The 4,552-nt window shown below is 40.5% G+C and overlaps 1 non-coding gene across 1 annotated transcript; it reads right to left on the bottom strand.

Moving 5' to 3' along the window:
* Positions 1-4,479: 4,479 nt before the first annotated feature.
* TRNAK-CUU (transfer RNA lysine (anticodon CUU)) lies at positions 4,480-4,552 on the bottom strand. The gene has a single exon. It is a non-coding gene; the product is annotated as a tRNA-Lys (tRNA).

Below are 4,552 nucleotides of genomic sequence, written 5' to 3'. Positions count from 1 at the left end.
AGGTATCAAGTTTATATTCAAAACAGAAAAAAGGAGAGGGGGAGAGAGGTTATGTCTATCCTATTTAAGAAAGCAAAAGTTTTCCCATATTCTACTGTGGAAATTTCAACTAAGTTGCATTGGCCAGAACCAAGTCATAATGCTATCCTAGCTGCAAAGGAAGTTAGGAAAACCAAGGCAACAAAGTGTTTGCCAACAGATCGGGATTCTATTCTCACTTTAGGCAAAACTTGAATATGGCTCTTAAAAAGGGAAGAAAATGCATCTCTTCTACCATGATCTGGAGCAAATCACTTTCCTCCATTGTAAAATTAGCACTTTGGATTAGATTATCTATATTGGATATTTGTAGTGATGAAAGTCTGCATCAGGATAATAATAGAAGAATAGAAAGTATTTGAGAAATATTGAAAGGAAGCAGTACCTGGATGACTCAGTCAGTTGGGCATCCGGCTCTTGATTTCAACTCAGGTCATGATCTCAGGGTTATGAAATCAAGCCCCCCGTTGGCTAGTGCTCAGCTCGGAGTCTGCTTAAGGTTTTCTCTCTCCCTCTGCTCCTCCCCCTGGTTGCACTTCTAAATAAATAAATAAATAAATAAATAAATAATAAATAAAATCTTGAAAAAAAATATTTGCAGGAAAGTTCAACAGATCTGAGATTGAATGAACCTAGGCTTTTCAACAATTTGCACTTTTTTCCTTTCTTTTTTTTCCCACCCTACCTAGCTAACACTTACAGCTCAGTTCATTCACTTGTGTATTCAAAGATTTGTGTAGTGGGACCAGCACTGTTTTACCATCAACCTGTTTAGGATTAGGTTTCTTCTTCTGTAGGAAAGAAAGAAAGAAAGAAAGAAAGAAAGAAAGAAAGAAAGAAAGAAAGAAAGAAAGAAAGAAAGAAAGAAAGAGGAAAAGCGGGGGGGGGGACTTGGATTCATAGGTCCCTCTTAGCTCTGAAATTCGTTGACTCTTTTTAACAATTCAACTCAGCCAACATTCATTAAATACCTTATTCAACTAAGGCATTCTTCCAGATGCTATGGGAATAGAAAGATGAGAAAAATGTGTTCCTTGACCTCAAGGAATTCAGAGTGTAAGAGCTGTGATATAAGGGTTTACCATCATTATCATCACTACTACCATCATCATCACCTATGTTCATTTTCTTCAGGCCTGCTTCTTCCAAGGCCAATCTTAACATTGTTGGAGCCTAGCGCAGACTGTAACTTCACCCTAGGTATTTCTGTTCCTGGATCCATGCAACTGGGGTTGTTTCTTGATGAAGGGAGACCGCATATAGAAAAAGGAGTGGCAGAATTAGCTTCATTTTGGGAGGGTCTATGAAAATGAGATGGAGTTAGGGATACAGTAGCTTGCTAGTCAGAACCCAAGCTCCGCAAAAGCTTACCTAGCTAGTGAGATGAAACATTTCCTCTTGACTCAGTGAAGAGGAGACATTTTTAAAAACTAGTTATGCTCACTATTGAACAATTCAATCACTGAATTGGCCATGTGGAAAGCTTAACCAGAGTTGACTAATACATTTTAAATCTCATCACTTTTGAGCTTAATTTAGAACAAGGCTGGTTCTGAAGTAAGCCTGGCCTAGAAAGATGCCTTCTCCTAAGTCCCCGCTCTTCAAAAAGGTGGATTACAGCTCTTTGATACCACGGGTGAACATACATGGGAGGCAACATTTGCTCATTTCTATACTTTCTGTAGTAGATATTCTCCTTTGCTTCTCCAGATCTACTTCCCACTCTTCCCACCCCGCTCTCTGCTCCAGTGGGTGACCTTTATTGGCCATACGAATGGTACCTGCTCCCCTCTGACTTCCAATTGGGTTCAGCCAGTGGGAGGCCCCACCAGGAGATCTAAGGTCAAGGGAGAAGTAATATCAGGATTTATTTTCCAGGATCTCTCCACTGTATGCCTGAAGGCTCCAGCTGATTCAGGCAGCCTTCTTCAACAGCTAAATCTCTCTCTCTCTCTCTCTCTCTCTTTCTCTCTCTCTCGTTTTAGTAATTGTTTGCTCCCTTTATCCCTTCAGGTTTGCCCTGCAGTGCTTCGTCATCCTCTATTAGTTTCTCTTAACCCTGTCCAAACCCCCATAAACGGTTACTCCATTACATTCTACTCCATTTCCCCATTGAGTGTACTGTCTCTTTCCTGCCAGGTTCTGACTGCCACGTATTCCCAGAGATTCCAATGTAATATCTGTACTTCTAAGGATTACCAGCTCCCCCATCTCTCACACTGTACATATACTTTCTAACTTGAGTTGATGCTCATGAAGTGTGTATCTCAGGGGCTGGCGCATAATATTATGTGCTCAATAATTGTTGGCTTCTCTCCATTCCTCTATTTGAGGTAGACAGTATGATCTCTATTTTTTTCAACAGGTCCCATTGAAGTTCAGTAACTCTTGCCCAAAATGGCACAGTTGAGTCTAAAATGACAGAGCTGGGTCTCAAACCAAGATCTGTCACATTACACCTTGCCATGCCACGTCTCACTACATGATAATGGAATCTTATTCACATTTGTATTATTCATTCCTACCTACTACAGTGGCCCCCATGCAGGAGTTGCATTAAAATATTTGTTGGATAGTAGAATGAATAAATTCTGTCATCACTTATACATTTATTTAGTTGCTGTATAAGTTGTATGGAAAAAAGTGGTAAGATTACTAATTTTGAGTCCCATTAGCTCCATAAAGAGCAGTTTTTGAGGTGCCTGGTTGGCTCAGTTGGCTAAGCATCTGGCTCTTGATCTCAGCTCATGTCTTGATCTCAGGGTCCTGAGTTCAAGCCCCAGGTGGGGCTTCACGCTGGGCATGGAGCCTACTTTAAAAAAAAAAAAAGCAGTTTTCAATATTGAAAAATACTTTCACTCATATTAATGTTATTGTATTTTGCTGAAGTCCAGCTCTTCACATGGATTTTATATTCCAATTTCATCTTCGGTGATTTCCAGAAATAAATCATTCAAAACACAAAGATGAATGCATTTTACATAGCACAAAAAAAGACCACTTGTATCAAACAATACACTTTAAAACCATGGTGAGAAATGTCTGTTTTTTTGTTTTTTGGGTTTTTAAAAAAATTTTTTTTATTATATTGTTAGTCACCATACAGTACATCCCTGGTTTCTGATGTAAAGTTCGATGATTCATTAGTGGCGTATAACACCCAGTGCACCATGCAATACGTGCCCTCCTTACTACCCATCACCGGTCTATCCCATTCCCCCACCCCCTCCCCTCTGAAGCCCTCAGTTTGTTTCTCAGAGTCCATAGTCTCTCATGCTTCATTCCCCCTTCTGATTACCCGCCCTTTCTTTATCCCTTTCTTCCCCTACCGATCTTCCTAGTTCTTTTGTTCCATAGATGAGAGAAACCACATGATAATTGTCTTTCTCTGCTTGACTTAGCATTATCTCCTCCAGTGCCGTCCATGTTGCAGCAAATGTTGAGAAATCCAGTGGAAAAAAGACCGTCTCTTCAATAAATGGTGCTGGGAAAACTGGACAGCTACACGCAAAAGAATGAAACTTGACCACTCTCTCACACCATACACAAAGATAAACTCTAAATGGATGAAAGACCTCGATGTGAGACAGGAATCCATCAAAATCCTAGAGGAGAGCATATGCAGCAACCTCTACGACATCAGCCACAGCAACCTTTTTCATGACACATCTCCAAAGGTAAGAGAAAGAAAAGATAAAATGAACTTGTGGGACTTCATCAAGATAAAAAGCTTCTGCACAGCCAAGGAAACAGTCAAAAAAACTAAGAGGCAACCCATGGAATGGGAGAATATATTTGCAAATGATACTACAGATAAAAGACTGGTATCCAAGATCTACAAAGAAATGTCTGTTTTTTAAACACAGTTCACACAAGTGCTGCAAAAAAAAGTTTATGGCAAACTACAGTGTAGCCTTCACATGTTTTTAGTTTTCAATCAGGTTTGTAACTCATTATTATTACAGGTTTCTAAATGTCAAGCTCCATCTTGAGTCCAAGGTATGGCTATACTGCATTAAAAAATCTTAATTTTATGCTTTCTATTTTTTTAAACATTTTACTTTTAATTTTTATTATTTTATTTTATTAGTAGGCTCGATGCCCAGCATGGAGCCCAACACAGGGTCTAAATTCAGGACCCAAGATCAAGACCTGGGCTGAAATCAAGAGTTGGCCACTCAGGGCGCCTGGGTGGCTCAGACGTTAAGCAGCTGCCTTCAGCTCAGGTCATGATCCCAGGGTCCTGGGATCGACCCTGCATTGGGCTCCCTGCTTGGCGGGAAGCCTGCTTCTCCCTCTCACACTCCCCTTGCTTGTGTTCCCTCTCTTGCTGTCTCTCTCTGTCAAATACATAAATAAAATCTTAATTAAAAAAAAAAGAGCTGGCCACTCAACCAACTGAGCCACCCAAGTGCCCCCCCCTTTTCTAAGTAAGCTCTATGCCCAGCGTGAGACTTGAACTCACAACCCCAAGATCAAGAGTCACATGCTCTACCAATTGAGCCAGCCAGGC

The sequence above is a fragment of the Ursus arctos genome, unplaced genomic scaffold, assembly GCF_023065955.2.
Source record: "Ursus arctos isolate Adak ecotype North America unplaced genomic scaffold, UrsArc2.0 scaffold_21, whole genome shotgun sequence".
NCBI classification, from domain to species: Eukaryota; Metazoa; Chordata; class Mammalia; order Carnivora; family Ursidae; genus Ursus; species Ursus arctos.
The sequence above is the reverse complement of the archived record's forward strand: the minus strand, read 5'-3'. Positions and strand labels throughout refer to the sequence as shown.